At 41.4% G+C, this 27,448-nt stretch overlaps 1 protein-coding gene across 2 annotated transcripts in view; it reads right to left on the bottom strand.

Annotated features, from left to right (window-relative positions):
* Positions 1–27,448, bottom strand: part of Fat3 (FAT atypical cadherin 3) — a 451,748-nt gene that overhangs the window by 167,546 nt on the left and 256,754 nt on the right. The gene's annotated exons all lie outside the window — the stretch shown is intronic.

Here is a 27,448-nt window from a genome sequence, read left to right as displayed (position 1 = left end):
ATAGTTTGAGTTATATTTCTTAAGGAGGTGATTTTTGCAGTAGCTACTTGTACACATAAAATGTCCCCAATTCAGTAGATCTTACAACCAACACTTGACTACAATTTTACCATTCTGTTTCATGAATTTAGATCATTATTCTAAGGTATCCCATGGAAGGATCTGTATCTTCTCCCAATGTCTATAGAGACGAAGGGAATGAGAAGACAGACCTCCAAGCCTCTCAACTTATTGTACAAATTTGTCTTTTGCACAGTTTATTATTCTTATTGTTAAATGGCAAAATTAGGATCCCAAATTGACTTCCCACCTCTCCATTACAATGTCTCTATAAAAAAAATGAGCTGGCCTTTTAATGATGTGTGCTGATTAACGAGGAAAGAGTGAATACAAATTGTATATGGAGAGCGTTTGACTGGAGTCTGCTGAGCTGTGGATGAATGTATAGGGAGATAGGGATTCTAGGGAAACAAGAAGCCACAGGAAGTTAAGTGATGCCTTGGTGACATTCTAAAATAAAATAATCCCATGTAGAGTAGCACAACCATCTACAAATTGGCACACCCATTTTGCCTTGGCACCCCACAAGGAAAAAAATACCTGTGCTTCAATTGTACCAAGAATTCATTTGTGTGTCTCACTTTAGATTTTCCCTTTTTCTTTTCTTTCTTTCTTTTTTTAATTATAAATTGACTATAAAGATATATATTTAATGGGGCGTAGAATCACATTATGATTCATAAGTGACATGTGAGAAAGTTTAGCAAATGAACTTACATATCAATCATAAAAGTACTTATTTTGTGGTGAGAATACTTGAAATTTATATTCTTAGCAAATTTGATATGTACAACACACTATTAGGAACTAGTTGTACCCACAGGTTATTTTCAATTTGACTCAGGTGTTGGCCCATCTAATATGCCACATGTCTTCTACCTTCCTCTGTCATCATTATAATTCTTTGTTTCAAAGTTTGAAATTTTCCGCTGGACACATGGGCATGACATGAGTGGAAGGCTCCACCATTGTTTCTAAGACCGTTCCCCATCCTGCCCCTTACCCAGAATAAGGAAGAAGCCCTTGCTATTGTTTTTGGATCTATTAAGCTCTCTGATGGTTTAGGGTGGCCTTGCTTTGTTTGTGGAGTGGGGCACCTTCAACACTACCCCAACAGTGTCCAGAGGTAAGGTCAATGATTCCCTTTCCTCTTCACCATCACAATGCCCATGGAAGTTTAAAATCACAGATTCATCACTGAATTTGTCTCTAGTTTCCTGTATCAGAATTTCTAGAGATGACGACTGACATGGTCCTCAACACCCAAGAGCAAGGAACTGTCCAATCCTGTTCCTTGCTGAATCTGACTAACACTTTTCACTGATATTCATCTTTCTACCTGCTTAGCCACATCCAGAAATCATCTTTGTTGCTGTTACAAGAAAAGGCAGAAAAAAAGCATTGTTTCTGGGTTCAAATTGACTGAAGTTCTGTTTGGTCTAACAGATATTCTGGACCATGCTGTCTGATAAGGTCATGTCATGGAGGCGTTTGTTCAAGTGTGAGGTAGTAGCTATTCTCATACAGTGAGACTTTCTTCACCCTCCCCAGCCAACCTCCAGCTTCTTCAGGGCTGGACCTATGTTAGAGGGCACAATGGGAAAGGAATATACTTGCTATAAGAAGGTTGTAAGCATGTGGTGGTTGGAGGGAGGGATTCTCTTCCCAATTGCACATCTGTGGAGCTTCTAAGCAAAGAAGAACAGATACCACTGACCTCTGTGCCCCTGAATGCTCTCATGTTACCAGTATTCCTGCAGCCTGGGCTCACTCAGCATGAAGGCCGGGGCAACAGTCAGCTTTCCCTCCTGGTAATTCTTAGAGGAAGTCTTCAGGAAATTCGCATCATTTTATAATGCTTACAAGGGTCTGGGAGAGCAACCCATTGTCTCCCATATGAGTCTTTATCATGCATGTTTATCAGCTCACAGAGAAGGAGACAGGGCTCCCAGGAAAGTTGAGACAGTTTACTCAGCAGTGAGCTGGAGCTGGGAAGCTGAATAGTTACTGCTGCTAGAGGGAAGCCAGAGAGAAGTCCGTGTACACCCTAGGATTCTGGGCTTCCTTACCTGTGTGTTCATAGATATATGTAAAAGATAGGCAGAAAGAGTTAAAAGTGGAAACCATTAGACAAGCAAGTGAGATTGTATGGGGATAGTGAAAGACTAATGATAAGTTCATGGTTTCCTTTGAGAGTAAGGAGAGTCCTTTATGTATGAGTAAGGTGGTGCTTGTATAGTTTGTACTACTCTGAAAACTGTGAAATTGCTTACTTCATATGCGGAGATGCTGTTTTGTATATGTTATGTATCTACAAAGAGATCAAGAATCTGTGGGAAATCATAAACACTTTTGTGTTTAAGAAGTCTTCATATTTGTAAAGTAGGGATATTTGAATGAATGAATAAATGAATGAATGAGCTGAACAATCAGTCATGAGTTCGGGTTTCAGAGAATAAACAGTTTTCAAGTTTGTATATGGAAATCTAGAATCAAGAAATACTGAACTTTGGGGTCAGGTTTGCTAGAACAAGAGTTCATGATTATTTGCATTGAATTGTTATCTGCTCAGTTCCAAGAGAACCCAGAAAAGGTTAAGGTTCACTTTATAGAGAGGTACATGCTTGCAATGGATGACAAGACCTCAAAGGCTTGGCTGTTTTCTACAGTCAGGAAAAAATTCAGAGATTCACCACTCACAGTCCAGAGGGATTTCTTAGAAAGACCAGCCTCATTTCCATGATTGGGTTGTGCAAAAACACACCGAGCCTTAAAATGGAGTGAAGAATAAAAGAGAACACAGCTTCCTTTTAGCCATACTGACTCAACCATGTGTAAAGGATCCCACTCTTACACTTACAGAAGAGAGAGGTGTGGATACCACACATAGAATGGTATACACATGAGATACCTATCCTTGGAAACTTAAATGATGAAATCCAGTTTTAAAAACAAACCAGAGGCCTGCTTTGGAGTGTGGTTGGAATATAAGAACCAACACATAATCTGATATGACTTCTTATGCAAGCTGCTATTTAGGAGGGGGGAAAGATGCTGGCCCTAAGTAAATGACATTCAGTAAGGTGGTAAACAGGAGGCAGGAGACTCTAATAAGCTTTCTCTGAGAAGCTGATCAAGAACTGTGGCTCCCTGATCCAAAGGACCAGAGACATTCTAAATAGCTCTAGTGAGAAGCATGACACTTCTAGGAATGTCTTCTCTCTCTCCTGGCTCTCTCCCTGCGGGTGTTCTGGGTCACAGCTGTGTAACTGCTAACAGGGCATTCACATTTACTGTATGTGCTATTTGAACAAGTGCAGGGCTTGGCTGGTTCAGCATAATTCTCCTGGAGGGCAGAATGTTGGCCTTGCTGTTAAAACATCTTAAAACATCTAACTAGAAATGTGCTTCCCTAAGTACTCTCCATGTTTTGTACCTAATCCCCTATGTCCATGCCCAGCAGCCTGCTGAGCTCTTCCTCACACTTGCAGATGGCCCACATATTACTTTTCCCATTCCACCCTTCTAGATCTTTCCTCCTACACTCAGCTGCAGGAAGCTTATTTATTCAAGAAGCCAGAGTCTTACAGTGGTTCCCACTGCCCACATACCCAGGCCCAAGTGCTTGTTGGGTGCACAAATATGGCTCCAAGCGCACCCAGAGTTTTTCTCTGTTTGTTGGAGAGTTCTCTCTAATGAGCACAAGCAAATGGAAGATGACTGCCTCACTGAACAGAAAGAGGACAAAAGCAAACATTCTTGACTGTACCCACAATATCGCCAGCTCACACTCCCTCTGTCATGTCTTCACCACCACAGCACACTGTGTCCCTTTAAACTAGGAGCTCCTCTCAACTTTCCTTCTTTAAATTGCTTTTGTAGGACATTTTATCACAGCAATAAAGAAATAACTCAAACTGAAAATTACTATCTTGAAGTGAGATTGTTGCTGTGAGAATCTCACTCTGAGTTTCATAGGAATTTGAACTAGTTTGTAGAAAAAAAATATGAAAGAGTTTGGACTTATGGGCTAAAGTAGACCAAGACTGTGGTTAAGTAGAGTTTAATGGACCATGCTGGTAGGAGTATGAAAAACCACAAAGCAGATAGGCAGGCAGTGGAGACTTCTCATACAACATTACAAGATTTTGACTTAGAGATTCTTTTCTTTCCTCAGCTTTGAGGCTTCAAAGGAAAGTTGTGCTGGAGAGATTGCTCAGAGGTTAAGAACACTTGCTGTTCTTGAAGAGGACCCAGGTTTGGTTCCCAGCATGCTCACAACCTTCTGTAATTTCAGTTCCAGGAAATCTGAAGCTTTCTTTTGGCCTCCGTAGGCACCATGCATGCACTTGTTACACAGACAAATATGAAGTACTTATAAACATACAAGCATCTTTAAAATATAAAACTTAGAATAACTAGGTAATATGTAAATATACCTAGTTATAATATGTAATTTGAACATATATTAGATTGAATATGTATCTTTGATATGTTTACGTGTGTGTGATTTCTTTTTATTGGATATTTTATTTATTTATATTTCAGATGTCATCCTCTTTTCCCCATTTCCCCTCCCCAGAACCTTTGTATCCCATCCCCCCTCCTCCTTTTTGTTTTTATACCGTTTCAATTAAATGCAAGTATTAAGATCAGTTCTAAGCTGAGGGACTAGCAACACAATAGATGCAAATAGTCAAGGAGCAAGCAAGACAATAAACACAAATAGTCAAAGAATAAGCAAGGCAATAAACAAAGTCCTGTGAACACTCCTGTGATCACTGTTTCTAAGGGCTTATTGGGATGACCAAAATATCTGAGCCAACTTCCCTGTCCTAGCCCAAAGTCATTTTCATGTCTGATTATAAAGAAGAATAAGCAGAAAGGATAAGAGCTGCAATATTGGTCATGAAGAGGTTAAAAAGGATTGTGGAAACTGGCCCCATTTGACATGCTTCTTAAGTAAGAGCTGCCTCATCAGGCGTGAAGATCTCGCATTGCTCCATTGAGCACACAAGCGCTGCTATTAAATTTTCTTAAGAAAATTTGACAGGGGACACCAACAGAGCATAAGCCTGCAACACGTGTATTTCTTTATAAATAGTAATTTACAAGATGCTAACAGAAGCTTTAGAGCTCTACTAGTGAGACTGTTTTAAACAGAAGCATGGAGACACTGTGGCACAAGTAAGGTTCACAGCCGCTGGCTCTGTAACAGAAACACTTCATTTTCTGTCCGTGCAAGCCAGCGGATGGCATTTTGTAAGTCTGCCTTAGCAAGCAGAGGTGTCTCAGTGCTCATTTCTGCCAGAGAGAGAGAGAGACTTTCCCATTTGGAGTGAGGATTCTGTCGCTGCCATAGTACAAAAGGGAGAAAACCAGCTTTTGAAAGAAAAGTTTAGGTGTGCACAACCCTTCCACCTTTCCCTTTTGCCTAGCTGACTGGGAAAGCTGCCTACCCTAGGAAGGGGCATTCTGAGGCTCAGGAAATCCTTCCCCATCATAGTATTGGTTGCTACAGAGTAGATGGGCAAAGGGCATCTGGGTCAAGTTGAATCACTGTCAGAGTAAATGATGAGATAATGCCAGCAAGCAAAGGAATAATGGTCATGACGCTGAAGGGCTTGCCCAAATTCCTCCTCTGTAGAATTCTATCCTATAGCTGGTGTTTCTGCCTTGTGGCGTACATGCACACACCTGTGCACATTCACACACACACACACACACACACACACACACACACACACACACACACACACACATGATTAGGACCAGTTTTGTCAGGATGCCTGGCTATTCCCCAGGCCCATCTGTTCTTACAGTTTTCCTTCCGGTCAGCATCCTCCACACCACACAGAACCCTTAGGCTCTGCTCTCTGACTCTGCTTAGCTTGAGGAGGCATTTATGCACCTGAGAGTGTCTCTAGGCTGTTTTGCTGTGCTTTGAATGCTTATTGAATTTCTTCAGAGAAATTAAGCTGCAGATGGCAAGCCAGTATTAAGGGTGTCATAGAAAATGATGCCATTCGTAGGTGTCATTAACACATCCGTGGTGTGTGGACTCAGATGTGCAATATGGCACGCATCTCTTTTATCTTTCTGCCAAGATATTTTTTTTGCATAATTCCAAGTACTATGTGATGAAAATAAAAAAGCAAAAATGGCTGGAAATGGAAGCTCAGCTTAATAGAAGGGCCTGGGGGTTATCTGGTAAGGGAGGCTGGAGGAGATATTGATAGCAGAGCACCAACTGGCAGCAGGCACTGGCCTCTGTGAATCTACCTTCCCACCTCAGGCCCAGACTAGGCAGCTGTATGCCTTTTGGCAAGATAGTTAGCTTCTTTAAATTTCTGTAAAATGAAAACTTATTAAATTAAGTAATCAGTTAAAAACTCATGGCATAGATCCTGCCGCATACTAAATGCCCAAATGATGTTGTTATTCATATCAACCAGAAGAATAGCCACAGGGATTTCCTATGCATCCCACAGTCTAACCTTGTTTTTCCTGTCTTAAGATTCCCTCCTACTGTTTCAAATGCTAGTCTAACAAAAATCAGCCAGCTTCTTTTGCCTGTTCTCTGCTAGATAAAGAAGCTGGGGGCTTATAGGTTAAGCAACTTACTCAAGGATTTATGGGTAAGTATTTTAGGTATATGTCTGTTACATCTCATTGAAAGGAGAGTATATATCCTCGATAATTTGTGTGACATAGATTAGCACCGAGTGTTACCTGGGGGTGGTGTGCAGTGTAGAAGTAGGGGCTCTTCTCTAGATCATTCTGGGTTTTAATGTCAGCTGCATGCTGGAAGCACTTGGGAGAGGTTTATATATGTTGATGGATGTCAGGTCCCAAAGACTGTAAATTCTGTTACAGACTGAATCCTGGGCCTACAGTATCTCTGAAGCATCTTGGGTGAATCCATTGTTCTGATGTTTAGCCAAAACTGAAAACCACTGTCTATACTGGCTATATCTTGGTGATGGGGGTTACAGTCATTAAGCTGTGGCTTATCTGAATGCTTTGGCTTCTTCACCATGAACCATACATAAACTGTCGGAGAATTGAAAGGCCCATATTCAGGTGCATGGAATTAAAGTCCACTGAATGCTCTCACCTGCATTCTACAGAAGTCTGTTCCAAATCCCCTAGCACACTAGGTAGATGTCATGTGTCATGACTTGCCTCTGCCTGTCTTACTATGGCTCATCTTGGCTTTAGTGCTACTTTATTCTGGAGTCTTCTTTTTCTTTTCCAGTTACAGAGTTCACCCTGCCTTGCTCCCAGTGGCCCCATGGATCCTCCTAGCAGACGTTCACACGTTATCTCCTGGTGATGGTCTCTCTTTCCACTTCCATGTCTGAAAACTGACAGACATGGGGAGGGCCCAGTAGATATAACACTATAGCTATATTTGGCATTATAGTACTGAGATCCCAGTGAAGAAGATGGACACACAGTGGAAACACTCAATGAAGTGTGTAATTCAACACACTCTAGGAAAATCAGGAAGCCCTGAGGAAAGACCACAGATAAACTATGCTGTTGGGCAGATAAAAGGAAGTAAGTTGCTTTTATAACTGAACATTAGTGGTCAATAAGACTTTCGGAGACAGTGGAACATGCCAAGTCAATCTAAGGTGAGAAGCTTGAAAGAAAAGGTGAAATGGCGCCCAAAACTTGTCTCTGCAGCTTCTTGGTTACATGAAAAGAAGGGTTCTGAATACTCTGACATCAGTCTTCTCCCTTTAACTTAGAGAAAGAACAGGCTTAGTTAGGATGCACGTAGATGATTGATTAACCTGGAGCTCAGATGATAGTTATTTGCCAACAAGCCTGATGACCTGAGTTTGATCCCCAGAACCCAGATAGTGGACAAAGAACCAAATCTACAAAGCTTTCCCCTGGTCTATACTTGTGTACCATGGTGCATGTACACCTGCATTCACCAAACACACACACACACACACACACACACACACACACACACACACACTGAATATTTTAATATTGAGAAAAGTAAACCAGACATAGCAACTATAAAAAGCAGTGCATCCGCTTTCCTACAAATGCCATGACTTCATTCTACTTTAACATTAAAAAAAATAATTTATTGTGCATATAAACCATGTTCTTATCCATTTCTCTGCTGTTAGATACCTCAGTTGGCTGTGCAGTAGCTACTGTGAGCAGTACTGTGAAAGACATTGTTGTGCAAGTGCTTCTCCAACGTGTTGACTTAAAGCAACTGAGACCATCATTTGAAGAGAATTAAGCCAGGCTCAGAAAGACATAGCATATGTTTTTTTCTCTTGCTTGTGTTTCCTAGATATTGTATAGAGACAGAAAATCATCATGTATTATACATGACGGGAAAGTAGCTGTGAAAATTGTATGGAGAAACAGAGGAGACTAAAGGGAGGTAATGGCCTGGTGGGGGAGGGTATGCTCAACACACATTTCTAAGTATTAAAAACTTCAAAATAATTTTTTAAAACTTAAAAATAAACAGTATACATTTTCCTTGGGTTAAAAACCCAAAGAGCACTGGGTGCTATTTCTATTTCTCATTGTAGGAATCCTTATTAACTCAGATTGGGCATTGTGACAATGTCTACAAATTTAGTAAGCAGACGACTGAGAGATGAAGTTTCCTCCTATTTGTTCAAAAGATCACAGAACGTTTTTTAATTCACTCCAGAGGTGTGAAAACAGGCACTGTACTCCCCTAAGAAATTATTTCACTGCAAATAATTTGTTCCCACATCTGTTTCCATGTGACAGCTCAAATCAAGGGGATGGATAAAGTGCAAATTACTCAGAGGATGTGTCAAATCTTGAAAATGCATGTGAGCTTTGAAGGCATGCAATTCTTAAAGACCAGTTTCATTCTATAAATTATACAAAACCTCTTAGTAGCAACATTGTGAAATTAAGTTAAGAAATAATGCTTTTTATGGAAAGCTTTGCATATTATCAGAAACCTGTTGGCAATTAAAAAAGCGGGGGGTGGAGGATGAGAAAAGGCACGTATTTACAGTTACTTTTCACACATTCCAAGCCTTTGTCTTAAATTCATATATGCAATGTAAAATCTCATTCTTTTTTTGTGCCACCTGTCTGAGAATCCATGATAGCTCCGTGGCTGGTTGGGGTTTACCTTTCTGTTATTGAGGTAAATTAACAGGATAGAGAGGTCTCAGGAGAATATTTAATGGCTTCAAGACAAACAATTTGTGAAGCACTTTAATTTTAACAACCACCATTTTGATGTTCTAATTGCAAGTGGCCTATGTAACTGTTCATTAGCATTTGCCCAACAGGTCTTCTGCTCTGCAATGTTGTGTTAATAGCAGTAGCCTTGTGTTAAAACAAAGTAATGTCACACTTCCTGAAATACTCTGGAATGGGCATTTTCATTCTCTGTAATTTTAATGTGCTACATTGTTTATTATGTATGCACAGGGATGCAAGTCTCACATCAACCATGGAAAAGTCAAGGATTCTTGCAGGACTTGGCTCTCTCCTTCCTAGGCGGGTCCTGGGCTTTAAACTCAGATGGTCAGACTTGGGGGAAACCATTTTTCTCCTCAGCCATTTCGCTGGCCTAGAATTCACAGGTGCCACTACTTTAATGCCTCCTCGGTGAGACTTTGAACCAATGTCATTTCACTGCTTGTCTATACTTGAGAGGAAGTGCCACTCATTGTATGTGATGAAATCTGTACACTGTCTATTAACATAGAGGGTGTGACCTTAAAAATACGAGCTTCTGTTTTTCCCTCTAAAATAACAATGGCTTTACAGGTAGCAAATAACCTTCCCCACTAGGGTTAACATACAATAGTTTCTTCTTATATAAAACAATGTGGAGATAACGAGAGGGTTTAGCATATTTATAGTACCCTGGAAGAAAGACTATGTCAATTCAGATGAGGGGAGCTATATCCTCTTTTGCCGAAAGTGGAATAAGCAATCCAATTATAAACTTTGTATGCTGTCTCTGCAGTAGCCCGTGACTTTCCCAGGACAGCCATGATGTTCATTTTGAGGAAGGATTACTCTTCAGAAGTGAAGCTACTATTGCCTTTCAGACTTAACACAGACTCTGTGAAAGGGGGCCAGGACATCTTAAGAAAGCTAAGGAATAAATTAGAGGAACCATGTATATTAAATAATTAGATAAAGCATAATTGCATAATGCAAATATTTTAATGCTTTATGTATGTATATGTGCTATATGGATGTATATGAGCATATGTGTGTACATAATTGGAGGTCAGATATCAACTCTGAGTAATCTTATGCAGACACTGTCCACCCTGGTGGTTAAGTGTGTATGTGTGTGTGTGTTTGTATCCTATTAAGTAGGTGTGGAAGTCAGAGAACAAGCACCTTGACTTGCTGAGCCGTCTGATCAACCCCATGCTGTATTTTGAAACGAGGTTTCTGACAGGCCTTATACTTTCTCAGTAGGTTAGGTTGGCCTGCCATGGAGCTCAGAGATCTGCTAGTCTCTATTGAACGCTGTCAGCCAGGTGGTCAGCGCATGCCTCTATGACAGGCTTTATTTAGGCAGATTCCTGGAAGTAAACTCAGAGCCTTCTGTTAATGGGACAAATGATAATTGATTGAGACATCTTTTTAGACCCATAGAAAAAAATTATATGTGTGTATGTATACCTGGGTGGGTTCACATGCTCTGTGCTGTTCGAAGCAGGTAATGGTCTAGACTGTGAGACTATTCACTCAGCGTTGACACCATGGCCTTTAAAAAATACCATGCTTTTTGTGGAGCTTCCAAACAAATTCGGTGCTGTGATAATTACTGTTTTGGGCTTTCAATGTGAAATGTTACAGGTTCACAAAGAGCCATGTTGTTTGTGTCCCACCTCAGAGACAGCGGTTTGTGCAGTTAATTGAGGTTAATGGGGGGCGGGGGGGATGGCAGACTGCCAACACTTCTGACTTTCTAATATGTATTTTAATTCTCTTTTGCTTTTACTTTTTGTTTAACTAAATTATGTTATTTGTCCAAGCATGTGTCACAAATAAGCAGAAATTATTAGCCTGCCAATCTCAGAACTCAGCCTATATTTCCCTCTCTGAAATATAAGAAAACATCAGCCTCAGGTTATTCCTTCCAAATTGTCTATCCGAGTCAGCGAGGAGTGTGCTGGAGATTGCGTTGGCATGTCTTGCCTAATGGGTGAGTTAGCTGCTCTTTGAGAATTGTCAATCAAGTCAGAAATCGGCTGCGTGAGATGAAAAAACTGGTGAAGACATGGAGGGAGAAGCAGAGACTGGCTTTGATGGTCTGGGATGGAGGGTGTACAGAGAGTGGTAGTCCTAAGACAGCCACCGCACCTAACCCCAGATAGTGTTTACCTCATCCTTACCTGCACATCAGGCATAGGCTCTTGTCATCTACTCTAAATGTCATTCCTGAGACACTGTTTCTGTTGACACCGCAGCTAGTGCTCTTAGCTGGTGAACCGGAGTTACTCACTTTCTGGTTCTCTTGTGGGGGTTGGAGGGACTTTTCCAACTTTGCTTTCTGGTATGAGGGAAGGGCCATGTCTCTGGTAAATGTTTAGTCAAGTCTTACAGCAGATGGTGGGCCAACTGGACATCCAAGTGCAGGTTGCTCCATCTTTTCTTCCTCCTTTGCTGTCATCCTGAGACAGGCCGTGTCTCCTGGCTTGTGGTTCAGCTGAAGTCCAGAATACAAGTGAAAAAATCTCCCTTGCACCTTCATCAGCTCCACACTCTTTTCCTGAGATTTATACCAGGTAGCCAAACAACTTAAAAAGCCTGCTGGAGAAGAAGGCTTGCCCCCAGACTGAAGACGTTTTCACCTTCTTTGCTCACACTCTGGGAAACCTGGTCACTTCTGAACAGACGAGCGTGCGCAGAGCCTGAGGGGAATTCTCAAGCTGCCTACAACACTGAGAGCTGGCACAGACTGAGCTACCATGGCTGTCATTGGCAGATAATTTGCTGTATGCCCGGGAACTTGCTCCTGGTTTCATATTCATCTAATGAGTTTAGTTAATGCTGCTGCAATTTCAATTCTTTTGATTCCCCTTAATGCCCTACTTGCAGGAAGACCTGGGCTCAAGGCTAGATCAATTAAGGTTGAAATTGTATAAATAGGTTTTGTTTTATTACCATGAAAACAAAAGTTTCTGGAAGATTTTTTTTTTTTTTTGCAAGTTGAGACAGAGGGAAGTGTGTTAATGGGCTACTCTTGGCATTTGATATTTCTTTACTCTCTTTCTCTTTTTTTTGGTGGACAGAGGGACATTGTGAGTCTCTAATGGGACATGGAATATTCTAGTTTCCTTTCTGTTGTGGTGATAAAATATCTCCCATAAAAGAACATGGTGGAAGAAAGGCTTTCCTATTACTGTTCGAGATTACAGTCTGAGAGGCGAAGGATTGAGACAACTAGTCATGTCACATTCACATCCAAGAGCTGTCTGTTGCCTTCCATATTTCAGGACCCTTTGCCTAGGGACTGGTGCTCTCTATAAGGAACTGGGTCTTCTTCCATCAGCAAATAATCAAGAACATTGCTTAGAGTGAAGCCTGCAGGTCAATCTGATCTGGACAATCCTTCATTGAGACTCTTTTCCCAAGTTACTCTAGATCATGTAAATTAAAGCTGACTACCAGGAATGCAAGGTTAGCTCTAGTTCTGGCTTTGCATCTGTGCACTTGCTCTTTTAAAAGTGCTTGGAGTCATATAGAATGTGTAGTGAATTCAGGCAGAGTTATATAAAGAGACATAAAGGCACGGAAGACCAGAGAAGGTTTGCCAGGTCAGCATCAGTCAAGAAGGTGAAGCAGCTTTAGCTATACTTTAATGTGGTAGAAAAGGCACAGAGGTGAAGGATCTGCAAAACTGTCCCACATTGCTCCAGGAGATCTTAGGATAAACCCTGAAACTATGTCTTACATGCTACTGAGAATGAACTGAAAATGAATAGACTAAGACTGTGCTAAAAATGAAGCAAGTGGTCCCAACCAAACCATAGGTGGAGGTTGCAGGAGAAAACCAGGTCATTGCCATGAAGCAAGCTCCTTCCTACCCTCTGTCCTCTGATCAAGTGTGATCCTGATGTGCCCAGTGGCTGTCCTGGGTGAGAGGTCTGGTATCAATCCAGTCTTGTGCAAGCAAGGCTGGTCAGCAGAGCTAAGCTGCAGACCACATCTGAGAGTTGAGCCTCAGAGATCCACTCATTAAGGACAAGATGCTCAACACTGCATCCTGCTGAAAGTGTTTGCGAGTGTCCCTCGGTATCCAGTTTTGTTTGCAATGGAGGAATCTGGGGCTCAAAGAGGAGCAGCAATTTGTACACTATTCAGCTTCACAGAGGTAAGGATCTGGCTCACAGCCCCCACCACTACCCACAGTTGCTTTAGAGCTACTTTTTGTCTTTACTTATAAACTTTCATATTTCCAAAACCTCTTCACAACTTCTTCCCAAGGCAGATGACATCAAATGACATTTTCTGATCATTCCCTACATGCATATGAAATTGCATTTATTTTTCGAAATAGTTCTGAATTTATGTTACTTGACTACTAAGACAATGGCAGTCAGCGGATATCATGTTTGAGTCCCAACAGGTTCAACTCACTCCCCAGAGGCCTTGTAGTTAGTTAGCCTAGTGACAGGGTTTTGAAACTTCCACCATGTTGAATGGTGGAAGCATCTTAAAAGTCATAGGGACACAACACTTCTTTTAAATTCTCTCCTCTATAGTTTCTATAAAATTTCTTCATCAATAAATGTAAATATCTGAAAATATGTATGCAAAGTTTTTCATCAGAGTGCCCCATTCCCAAAGTTTCCCCCTTTATTCTTCCACTAATTCCAGTTAATATGACTCTGCATTAGAATTTTGGTCCCGGTGGGCTTGGGACTCTGTCTCACTCCCTTCTGCCCCAACACTGCTTCAGAAAGACAATAGTTGCATATCTGGGAGGCTTTTTATCTGGAGATACTGGGTAGTTTTAGAACGCCTTCACTGAGACCCAAAAAGATTTAAGTGGTGTGCTTCTCCTAAGGGCTCTGCTAAGACTTCATCTTGTGGATCTAAATTTCTTTCAAAGGGATTTTCTTCCCTTGAGCTATGTCCTTCTCCAGCTCCCATCTTGCTAACCACTTTCTTTTGAATGCAGTCTTTATACTGAAAATAAATTTCAATGAATTCACTATACTACTATTTACCACCACAATGTATATGCTTCCAGCTCTATCACTTCATAAATCTTATCTCTATTTGTTTTATTCCCTTAATATGTGATCTTTGGTCTTCCTATGGCTAGTGTCTGTTCCCTTCTCTGGTCTACATACCTGACTCAACGGTTAGGTTTTTCTTAATAATAATATAAGAAGATCAGCTCAAATGTCACTCTCCTGTCTTGAGACTCCTTAGCAGTGTCCCATGTGCATTTTTTTCTTCTGTCTCTGCGGAACTACAACTATCCAGTTAGTATCCATGCCACTTACCTATCATCCTCCTGCCATCCTCCTGGGGAGCATGTGCTATAAAAAAAATCTAGAGTCGAAAATGTTGCTCAGTGGCTTGCACAGGCTTAACCCGTGAGACCTGAATTTAATACCCAATACTGACAGCCAATAAGGACTGTGGCACATGCTGGGGTATAAGACTGTTGGGTATAAGACAGTTGGGCATTGCAGCCCTTGGTCCTGGGGGCTTTGATGCCCCAGAGTAGGGGAATACCAGGGTGGAAAGGAGGGAGTGAGTGGGTGGGTGAGCACCCCTAAAGAGGCAGGGGAGGGATAGGACAGAGGGTTTCTGGAAGAGAGACCTGGAGAAGGGATAACATTTGAAATGTAAATAAAGAAAATATCCAAAAAAAAAAAAAAAAAAAGAATGGATATCTCTGTGAAGAAACATAAAAGCATTGTTGTCACTATGTTTCAAAAATTTGCATAAATTTGTTTGTATAATTTGTTTGTTTTAGCTCTACTATTGATTCTTCTGGATGCTATCAGAGAGAAAAATCTGAAAGACAGTCTAGGGGAGTCGAGAACGTCCAGGTTCAGTTAAGTAACTGTGCGCAAAAGGCTCAACTTCTGCATCTCAGCTTTTTCATCCTTGTAATGAGAATGCCCAAATCTGTCCCCAAGACTACAAGGAGCACAGAATGTGATAGGAAATGGAACACTGTGTATACCATGGTTAGTATTCAGTGTGGCTCTTGATCTCCTATGTATGCTGACCTTTAGTATGTTCATGTTGTTACCCAGATAGAAATGGCAATCACATTAGTAATTCATTTGAGTTTGGAATACTTGCAGAAAATCTTTACAGCAATGTATACTTCAACAGAGACATAGGGACTTGAAGGAAGGGGCTAATTATTAGGAAAAGATACTTAGAAACTTGTCCCCATACCAATGCTTTATGATTATACCTCAGTGACCAAGAAATTCCAGGAAGATGGATGCTTATTTCACCAGCATATGAAAAAGATCAGTATGAGGGGTGAAATGCCCAGTGTCTCCTTGTGATATGAATTTGGTGATCTGAGTTAAGCCTGAGACGTCTTTAGTCTCTAGCAATCCACACAATCAGAACAACTGTCTGCCCCCCTAAGCAAGACTGAATGTCCTTTGTTTTGTCCTATGTATCCTGCATCCTGTATAAATGGGGCTTGTATAGTTGGATAGATGTTTACAGCTGCTTATTTTCTTTTAGTTTGTTCTCTGTTCAGATAAATGAACTTCAGCTTTGGGAAGTAACAGTCTAGCAGAAGATGATAATTAGTCTGGAGACCGAGACCACACATCCTCCTAGTTGCACCTGTCACAGATGATGTAACTATATAACAGTATGATCCTGGACCCTCCATTAAGTCTTTAGGTCTGAGATGCTCATAACCCAGCTGCCTCTTTATCCTAGCTTTCCTCTGCGTGGTGTTCCAAAATCCAGTTATACATAAACACAAGCTTAGAGGTTGGAGAAGTTTTATTTCATAAAGAAAGCATTGATTTCTGTAACAAGAAAACAGCAATTAAAGTCTCTCTCACTGATTCCATATCACCCGAGTCAGAATGGCTGTCATCAAGAAAGCAACAGCAACAAAAACAGAAAAGAGAAAGCAAACATCGAATGTTGACAAGGATGTGAGGAGGGAATCCTTATATGCTGCTGGTGCCACTACTATTGGAGCCACTCTGGAGGTTCCCCATGAAAGTGAAAACACAACAATGGCATGAGTCATGGATTCTACTCCTGGATGTGCCCAAAGGATTCTGTGTCAGCACCACATAGATAACAGCACATGCTCGTCCCTGCACTACTCATGAGAGCCAAGATGTGGACAATCCCAGATGCCCACCAATAAATAAATGCATAAAGAAACTGTGGTACTTAAACAAAACAGAGTTTCAGTCTGTTAAAAAGAATAAAACAATCCTGTTTGCTGGAAGATCAACTCAGAGAAGATGGAAGCAGAAGCAAGAGAAGCCACACTCAGAAACTGAGCTATCACCCATTGCCTCTTATACACAGAATCATTCACACACCCCTGACATGCAAGCACACACACACACACACACACACACACACACACACACACACACACACATTTGTGAGACAGACATGACCATAGAAAGGAAACCATAGGAAGGAAGAAGGTTTAAAATGGGTCAAAAGAAGGTAATGGACTAAAGCCTTTGTTATCAGGATTCAATATAAAGATGCTAACTAATAGTATGTGCATTAAGAATGTCACCGACATTCTGCAATAGGAAAGTCCTGCTTCAATTAACATCCACATCTCACCTCACCTATTTAAAACACAGCTTACTTTTCATTTCATTTCATTTCCCCGATTCCCTTGACAAAATGTATTGAAACTTGTGTTAAAATAAGAATGACTTCCACAGGCTCATGTTTGATTATTTGGTCCCCAGTTGGCAGAACTATGTGGAAAACACTAGGAGGCACGACATGGTTAGAGGAAATGTGTCACTGGGACAGGCTTTGAGGTTTCAAAAGCCCACACCACCCTGTTCCCCAACCCCTGCTATATGCATGCCTTATGTTTGTGGAACAGGTGTAAGTTCCAGTTACTGCCCTTCTATGCTTGCCCATTGTGATAATCCTTGTCGTGACTGTCATGGATTCTAACCCTCTGGAATTGTGAGTCCCCAATTAAATGCTTTCTTTTATACGTTGCCTTGGTCATGGCAAAAGAAAAGTAATTATGACAAATCTTAAAACTCCCCAATGAGGTGTTTGAAATCCTAACTTCCCCTGGAAGGTTTTGTGGGAACATGATTGCCATTTTATGTCTCTGAGTATCTGAGACTTAGATAGTCACACAGACCTCAGATACATTTGAGCAGCAGAATAAGACAGATGTTTATTTGTTTATGGCACTGGGATGCTCTTTCCTTATCAGTTAGACAATGGAAAGCAAGGATCTAACATGCTTAGTGGTAAATTATGATGATGTATTTAAATCACCCAGCATTCCAGGTGAGCTGCACCTGTGAATGAATGAATACCTCCCTGATCAGCTGGGTCAAAATATAATCCAAATCCATTTTGGAATACTTTTTATCTTGGGTAAATGGACTACATTGCCACAAAGGTAACTACAATCCTTGTAAACCACCATGGGCATTTGCTGGTTACTGGTTCCTAAGCATTCACTGTTTCTGGGCCCTTATCCTGTAGCTTCTGTCAATGCATATATGGCTCCTTCTGTGGCTGGTTCTACCTTGCCCACTGGTAGAATCTCACAACATGTTGTCCCTGTCAATCGTCTAAGGATGCACACAAAGAAGACCAGAGCTCCAAGAGGAACTATCCTCTTTTACAACTTTCTACTAAGTAAGAGGATGTAGTAATCACCTGAAATTATCCAATCAGGGTTACAGGGATTACTGACTTTCCTTTTCTGGCAAAAGTTTTAAACAAGAATATTGAAGAAAGTGAATCTCATGATTCACTCCTCTCTGAATGGCACTTAGCAGAAAATAAGATCAAGTAAAATTAAAGTTCAATTTGACCCAAATTCATGCATGATAAACACACCTCAAATGGAGGGTAATGACAACCTTATTACTTAGAATTGGACAAACAACCTAAGGCAACGTGATTATAACCCAGTAGCAGCAATGGCTTGCTTAGTGAAGTGCCTGAGCCTCTGCTGGGAACATTTAACACCACTTGTAGTTTGAAATCACAGACTACATCTACAGGCAATAAAGACTGTTATCTCTCCGATTCACTGCAGTCACAAAAACACCCAGTTGGTTCAGCTATAACACATCTGCCCAGAGAAATATTTACTTTTGGGGCCTCCTGGGCATGCTTTAAATTTCTCCTAATTGCTACCCACTGTGTTCTAAGTTTAAGTGCTATTGGGATGGACTTCAGGTCTTTCAATGCCAAGAGAAGTTCGCAGATAAGAGTCTCAATGAGAAATTTCCTCACAAGAGCTAGCTACGCATTTAGAAAACGTTTTCCCTTCCTCCAATTCCACAGACAAGTGTCTTCTGAATTGTGTGACTTTCCTCACTGCTCACTTGGCTTCTTAATGAAACACAGGGACAGTAAATGTCCCTTGAGGACCACTAGGAGAAAGGCAATTATGCTTCCTGCCTGAGAAATAAGTTTGGTCAACTACTGAAGCTGAATCCTCCGAGCACCTTTTCAGATAATGAGGATAACAAACCTTCTTATCCCATTAAAACAGTGAGGAAAGTAAGTGAGAGAAAGATCTGTCTCAGAGGGACAACTATCAATGGAACCTAACAGTTCCAGTTAAGAACATCACATTATGAAGATACTTAAAAAATGCTTTCATTTATCCTTTGAGAATTTCATATATACACATAACATACTTTGATCAGACTTAGCTCCGCCTGCCCATTCTAATGCCTGCTGGACAGCCACAAATTATAAAGATATCTTAATGAACACACCCCACATGTCTTGCTCCTTCCAAAATCTTATTTATGTTTTCTTCGTTTTTTTTTGTCATAACTATATTAGCAAGCAAAATAATGAAGAAGGGAGAATCACCGGCTTTCAGTATGTGTCTACCCAAACCCAACCCCACATATATACTTCATTGGATAGTTTCAACACCATGGCTACATGGGGACTCTGGATAGACTAAATGGATCAAAAGACAAGAAAAGTCATGCTTCTGCTTCTGGGAAGGGATCACGAAGGAATGAGAGGGAGTTGATCGGAGGGAAGGAAATGAAATGGGGGAGAGCGAGCTGAATCTATTATTTACAAGTATGCAATTGTGAGATTGAGTTAATAAGAGAACTAAGAGGTAGAGTTAAGATAGGTGATAGAGAAAAGCAAGTGATGGATGGCAACTTGTCCTGGGCTTGTGGAGTCGGCACGAACAGAGCATGTGCTTTTCAGTGTCCACCCCACCTCACCCCAGCCCACTCCACCCTACCTCACCCAACACCACTACGCCACACCTCAGCATACCCATCCAACCACACCCCACCCAGCCATTTTACACCCCACCCTGCCTCACCATACCACACCCAACCCCACCACATCACACCCTATCCGACCCCTGATACACCCTGACTTGCCTTCCTTTAGCTCCTTGTTCTAAACCACAGGAGCTCTTGGGCCTTCCAGGAATCAGCACCATAGTATTTGACCTCTAGGATTTTGCATCCCACATTGTTTCCATATCAGACCCTCTCAGCACCTTTTCTGGACCATAGAATATGCATGTTTTGGTCAACACAGATGAGGAAAAGTCAGAGAGGATCTCTGAACTCACTTGTTTTCCAATCATTCTTCAGATTCACAATAAAGTTCTTGTTTTTAATTGGAAACCTAGAATCCAGACTAACATGAAAAGCAACCATGGCATAGCTAAGAAAGTAACAGACAGTCCAACACATAAAGAGCTGTGTCCCACCCATGAACACTTAGCATCATCTGCAAACCAAGATGCCAAACAAATTGCAAATAAGCAGAAGAGGACATGTGACTCATTCTTCTTTGTATCAGGTGCCTATCAGTTGACACTCCTAGGAAGTGTCTCTCTTTTCGTTTTTGAAATGTGTGTGTGTTTGTACATGTGTGAAGACTTAAGAAGGCCACAGGTGACACTCCTCAGGAATGCTGTCCATCTTACTCTTTGAAAGTAGGTCTTTCATTGGCTTTCAGGTCATCAGATTACAAAAATCAAAGAGATGGAGCCCACTCCGCTGGGAAAGCTTGTCACATTCTATTGGGACTGATGTCCAGTGTCCTTCTACCAGGAATGACTATCACTAGAGATTACAAACATGACATTCTATCATCAGTGACAACTACACAAAGCCAAGAGCAAAGGCTCTAAAAACATCTGCCTCAAAGGTCTAATGTCTAGAGACATTGCAAAAGACATTCTAAGACACCCCTGCCTGTTAGATTTTCTTCCTTAAAGTACTACTGTGGCAGACATTCTGACTCAAAGGGGCCTTTCTAATGACCTGGTGTATGAATATTAGCCCTGTGACATATGGCTAGATGGGTCCACCTGGAGAGGTGACGACTCCCCTTATATGTTTTGTTATTTGAGCTTAGCAGTGAAACATCCCATGCCCTCATTCACTCATCAATTTACCCATAAGTTGCCTAATAAGCCCCATTATCTAAGCATGTTGTCCATATAGAAAGAAGATGAAATGAAGAGTCAAGTTAGGCTCACCCTTGGCTTCATAGAATTTACAGTCTAGCAGGGAAGCCTGTGTTGAATACATGCATAGATCCTGGAGAGAAAACCGAAGTAGGTGGTTGCAATAAAGAACACTGAAGCCATCTGTACAGAAAGAACTTAGTTGACAGCATCCAGGGAAAGCAGGGTGAGCTCTGAGAGAGGACGTGATTAAGGAAGAGGAGACACTTTAGGCAGCCATTAGTGGGTAGTAGGAAGACGCCTTCAACAGAAGCTAGCATGTAGTAACGGTGAGCCGAGGGCCGAGACACTAGAATAACCAGTATGGGCTAACAGCCATGGCAGGAAAGAGCTCAGTGCATCTTCGAAGCCCCGTACTATGAGGTGGAAGGCCCTGTCCAGTCTTTGAATGGCAGCCATAGGCTCTTGTTCTGCATTTATTTTTACGGCTGTGGAAAGCTACTTAAGGGTTTCTGAGGGACGGAGTGACATGACTGATTATCATCATGGGGGCTCCATGGCTTCCTGCGTCTTACTCTCATCCTTTGAGTAAGCTCCGGCTAGACACTGGATGTTTTTGTGTCCAGACAATCTGCCCATCCTAACCTGTCTCATTTTCCTGATGCAGGTGTTACCCATTTATAAAATGTTCTTTCTCTTTTGAAATCCAATACCACTCTGCTGCAGATGTTATCACAGTGTAAATAATCCAGCCCCATGCTTTGCTACAGTAAAATTTAGGAAACTTGTGTCATGAAACATTGTCCGGCCCCAATTCCCAGGCACTCTGCAAGCTGGCTCAAAAGAAACTTGATATGTCTACACAACTCTCCCCAAACAAGCCAGTAAAGCTCATTAACAAAGTGCTTCCTCTAGAGGCAATTTGAGTGTCCCTCAAAAGGATGCTATTTGCTTCATTTTGTGAACAAAGAAAGAAACAGGAAACATGGTTGCAGATTCCTTTGTACAAATATCCCCATAGAGATTTGATCTAATAGGACAGGGAGAGTCTCTGGTATTGGTGCTCATGGGCAAGGAGTCATCAGAAATTTGTGACTTGCAGTGACCATTTTAAGGAATCTTCTAGAATGAATAGCAGTTATTTCAACAGAAAAAGAGCTATATGTTCCTATTATAAAACAATACTTCTTTGAAATAAATGACAGCCCGCCTATGCCTGAAAAGCATGCTGATAAATGGAAGCTAAGTTTTCAGCTAGTGGGAGGGAACACTCTCTGAGGGCAGAATCAAGCAAGATAATCAAAGCATGGAGAAAACCAATGTTTCTCATAGGTTCTCACAGCCAAGGTGGCATCCTTATTTGACTAATCATGTCTTTGACCTGTAGGCCACATACAGGAAAGGACTGAAGGCTAAGCTCAGATTCTTATGGTGTGTATGTATGTGAGCACACACATGTTTGCAGGTATGAACAATGCACACCCATAGAGTTTGGAGGTCAACCTTGGGTGTCATTCCACAGGAGCTGTCCACAGAGTAGACTAGAGTGGCTGGCGAGCCTCCGGGATTCATTTGTTTCTATCTGTCCACTGGTGCGCTACAAGCACAGGGCGCCATACCCCACATCTTTACAGAGATTCTGGGAACCGAGTCTTATGGTTCTTATGCTTGAGTGACAGATGCTTTACCAGATGAGCTGTCACCCCAGCTCATAGCAGTATCAATTATCTATGGAACTAATCGATTGAGCAATATTTTCTCAGGTAACCACACACGCACACTTAGACCTTCATGAGAAGATAACTGTTTTATGGATCAGGTACAGGGCTTTCTACATTAAAGGATTCTTCCAGAGACCTGTGGTTACAAAGTGTTTGGTATGAACTTAGAAGCCAAAGTAACCTTTTCAGAAGCATATTCTAAAACACAACATTATCTCATTGACTCACAATAAAATGGCTAGCCTATCTTCTCCTAATCCACAATGGGAAACAGGCTGTTTATCTCATCTGTGCTATAGGAAAGCTGGATATGCACAGAGGGTGAAATAATCGACAAGCCAATAATAATACAAGAGGAAAAATGCTCAAAATCAGTATATTAAGAGAAACACGAATACAACTACCACAGGCTTGCCTGGAAAATCAAGGACGGGGACCGTCTGCTTCGGACACTGCCATGTGATTACGAAAGGTATGGTTTACTTGATCCAATTGGCACAGTAGCTGTACAGGTTCAGGAGCCTGCTCTACAGGCTCAGAATCATATGGGATCATGTGAAATCATGGTATTAGAAAGTTTCGGAGTAGTGTCGGTCTGTCTAATAGCAAACCTTAGTTCTGAAGAGAGAGTCAGCTCTGCAAGCAGAAACAAAGTGTCACGTGAGATAGAAATGGGTGACTTGGATGTTTTCTCTCAGCACACAGAATGGGGAGAAAGCATAAATAATAAGAAGAAAGTTCTAGTTAAATCATGGCTGACAGTTCTGTAAAATGTGTCTTGAAAAGCGAGGCATGTCTCAGAGAAGCCACTGAAAGTGGCTATGTTTTACTACAGGCAGCCTTTAGTGCTGGTGTCTAAATGTCTTGCATTGTGTATCACATCCACATTTTGTCCTAGCCCCTAGGAGAAGTACTGCTCTGTTTATTGGAAGACTCTTAGTGCTTCTTGGTCAAAAAACTTGAAAGTGTACTGCAGCCACACCTGCCAGGCTAGGCGCTCCACAGATGATCATTCTAAGACTTTCAGTGGTCCTAGAGGATGCTTCCATTTTCCTTATCTTACATGTAGTAGAGAGCAAGGTTTAAGAAAGTCAAATAATTTCACAAGAATCAAAAGGCTGGTAGGCAGCAGGGCCCAGACTTAAACTTACATTGATTAAGTGGGAAGTTCCTGTTATTTCCTAAAATCTGACTCTAAAAGACAGATCTGATGCAGCCTGGGAGAATTTTATTTACCAGGATCCCTGGAAAGAGAAACCTGCCCAGGTTCTTCCTGATATTTTCTGCCTCCTGTCATGAGGACCTGGTTTACTCTTCATGCCTTCCACCTAATGTGGAGGGAATGCAGGTGTGCTAAGGAGCCTGGTTTTTGAAAAAAAAAAAATCCTTCCTGGTTGTGATTGTCAGTATTGTCAACTTCAGAGGGTCTAGAATAGTCTTGGAGAATTGGGAAGTTCTAGATTATGCTAATTGATATGAGACGGCCCACAATAAATGTGAGTGGCACACGCCTGGGTGCTGGCGTGTAAAACTGAATGGAAAAGAGAAAGTGAGCTTAACAGTGGCATTCATGTCACTCACTTCTTGCATTGTAAGTAGCCGCCTCGTGACTTCCTTTCTGTGTGAGCTGGTGTCCCTTTGAACTGTGAGCCAAAGCAACTGTAAGTTGCTTCCTGTTGCGTAGTTGAAAACAGTAACAAGTATCTCATACTACGTAATGGATAACCATGATTTCTGCTGAGTTATGTTGATAGATTAAAAGAAATCTGTCTAGCAATATCCTGTAAGGACTCCCCCACATTTCTCATAACTTTGTGGTCTTGCTGCTCAACCATGAAAACACTTCTGTTCCCAAAGTGGAAGAGACTAAAAAAAAAAAAAAACACAACCTGAATTTCTCAGGCAAAGCAGACCTGCTGTTAACTCATCTGGAATTTCCTGAGGGGAAATTGCGGCCAGTCTCCTGCTTTGCTACCCTTCCCTGAGACAGGTCCATCTGCCTTGGCAAAAGAAAAGCTCACTCGTCATTATGTTTTGACTGAAAATGTTTCTGTGGCAAAAGTTGCCTGCAACCCACTTTTATATGAAAGTCTGACATTTTGTGTGGCAGAATTTAAAAAATGAGCGAGAAATCACCTCAAGCCACTGACATTTCTCTGGGAAAGTTCCCAGCTCCAGAGAGGACTGAGTGGAAGTGGCAGTTAGCCCCAGGTACTCTTCATTGTTCTTCATTCATTCCAGAGCACTGGGACCTCCAGAAGGAGGGAATGGAGAGAAAGGGCTGCCACCTCTTGCTCAGGATGACATCACTGCTCTGATGACTAGAGCCAACATTCTTCAGGCCACTTGTTTATAAGTGGTTCATCAGCACTGGTTCCTCTTCATAGGCTATTCACCGTCATCCCAAATTCCATCTCTCCCTCTTCAGCATCCCCAGACTCTTAGGAGAATGCTTGGCCTCAGGTTCTGAATTATCTCAGAGGAGACAGGTTAGTGGTGTAGTGCTCTTCTTTTATTGCTTAAATTGTGCTTCATTTTGTTTACAAGCTTGCTGGGGTTAAATGGGAAATAAGAAAGCAGACTGAGGAGGAAAAAAAAGGCAACCTTACACTATGCCAAGAGGATAGGAAAGAAGTCATATTGTAGGGTCTTGCATGTGCGTGTGCGTGTGTGTGTTTGTGTGTGTGTGTGTGTGCTTGTGTGTGTTTGCATATGGGGAGGCCAAAGGACAACATCTAGTGTCATTCCCCAGATTTGCCCAATTTTCTTTTTTAGCTTGATTTCTCACTGGTCTTGATTGAAAATTGCCATTGCCATGAAGTCTAGGCTGACTAGCTTTTGAATGAAGTGGCTAACTGGCATGAGGTGACAAAACTCAAAATGGGACTAACTTCTAAGTGAGAGACAAAGATCAAATTAGAGGGTGTGGGCCATATCTCCATCACTGTCATGAATGGTCATCATTCTTATTACACATGGATGGGAAACACAGGCTCAAGGGAGCCTGCTAGAGAACTAAGAATGAGATCCTCATCAAGTCAGACCAGAGGACATGTGTGTAGAGACTGTTTCCCTTCTCCAATGCAGAGCTGACTATAAACCAAGGTAGAAGAAGTTGGCATTTGACTGATCACAGTGATGGCATTAATTCTTAGGGGTCTGGTGAATGGATGCAGCATTTTCTTCTTTACAAGTAAGTTTCAGGAAGTTTCAGAAACTCTGGAGAAACTATTTTGCAAGAAAAACACCAGTTGAGAAAAGATTACCCATTTTCATCACTTGCCTTTTCTGAGGACTTCCTTTTTTAATTTCTTCCTTTCTGTCTTATGAATTAGAAAGAGAGCCATTGCTACTAGAAGTAGATGAGATAGCCACAGTTGGTACCTGTTAAATGTTCAGTTAAATCTCTAGTTTTCCCTAGAACCATTCTTTTGTGCTCAGTAGCATCTTATTGTGAGCGGTATCTGGTTGACCTTTCTTCAGTGGCAAGTGAACCATGGAGACAGTGTAGGTGTTGGTATCAGCCTCCGAACCCAGTGACGTCACTTTTAGGTGACTCCCACATTGTTGCCGAGGCAACAGGTACACGCTCCCAGAATCCACCTGGCTCCCTCACCTGTACCTGGGAGATACTACATCACCTCCCATATAAAAAAGGCAGTACCCCGGACTCGCGCTCTCTTTAACTTCTTATCTCTCCCACTGTCTCCCCACTTTCGTCCTTTCCCCTGAATAAACCTCCCCCCCCCCCTTGGAACCGCATGGTCTGGAGTGGTCTATTCTGCACGGGGCCGGATTTTCTTTCATCTTTCTTTCAGTAGGGTCAGATGATAAGAGGCTCCTGAATCTAGAGTACAGGACAGCATGCATTGGCAGGAAGTTCTAAAGAAATACCTTGTGGTCCTGAGGCAAACAAAAGTCCTTCTAAGCTTTCCAGCCTCTCAGTATTAAAATGACTTTGGATATATAATCCATTTAGATAAAAACAACCTAACAAGGCCTCACAGGAGCTGAGCACAAATCAGCACTGCACTCAACAGACACAATGACAAATGTGACCAGTATGAATCCTTGCTGAGGAGTTTTAGAGTAAAACCTTCAGGACAAACGATTACTTCTGTATGAAATCCAATATTACAAACAAAATGCAAAGCCTGTCTTTGCTAGGAATAGATGATCAAGAAAGGGATGAGGAAGAAAAACCAGCTAGAAGGCATCCATGCAAAAGGCCATTAAATAGACAGTCTCATACTTGAATTTATTATATAAGGGCCATGGTTCCCTAATGTATCATAAATTAATGCGGTATTTAAAGTTCTGGGATGAAAATTCTAAAATAATATAACAAATTCATTGCATAGCTCAATGTTTTATTTCTAAGATATACTACTAGTAACCATTACTCTTTAAAGGACTGTAAGTGTTCATTTAAAATGTGCTATGTGGGTGTAACCACACATTGGTTATGCACAGACATCACACTAGATCTTTTGTTATTGTTAACTCATTTCCTAGAAGAATACAAAATAAACTTAATGACAACCAGAGACCCTGGTTAGAAAAAAAATAACATGCTAATAGGTATTCTCACACCAAGGTTCCATGATCATTTACGTCCTTCCCTTGATCTACCGAACTTGAGTTGTCTCTTTATACATAGTGACAGAAGAACAAAATCAGCCAGATTGTCACTATCTTTAATCAGGTCATAGCCTGATATGAAGGGCCATTTGCTAAAGTGTCTTGTTACAGTCCAACAAATTAGACGTACTTGATAACTCCATATTTTCTGAGTTAAGATATCCAGAATAGAGTATGAGATCATTGGTGTCAAGATGCAAGAAAGACTCAACTTGGGTTCTAGATGAAAAGGTACGAACTAGACAAGCAGGAAAAGGACATACTATGTTGTCTATACATTTTTGTGGGGAAATGTGGAGGTAAGAAGAAGAATGTATACTTGGAAACAGAAGTCCAGACAGGCCCATGAAGATTCTTTCATGAC

Source organism: Arvicanthis niloticus, chromosome 27, assembly GCF_011762505.2.
Source record: "Arvicanthis niloticus isolate mArvNil1 chromosome 27, mArvNil1.pat.X, whole genome shotgun sequence".
NCBI classification, from domain to species: Eukaryota; Metazoa; Chordata; class Mammalia; order Rodentia; family Muridae; genus Arvicanthis; species Arvicanthis niloticus.
This window is presented reverse-complemented; position numbering and strand designations above follow the sequence as displayed.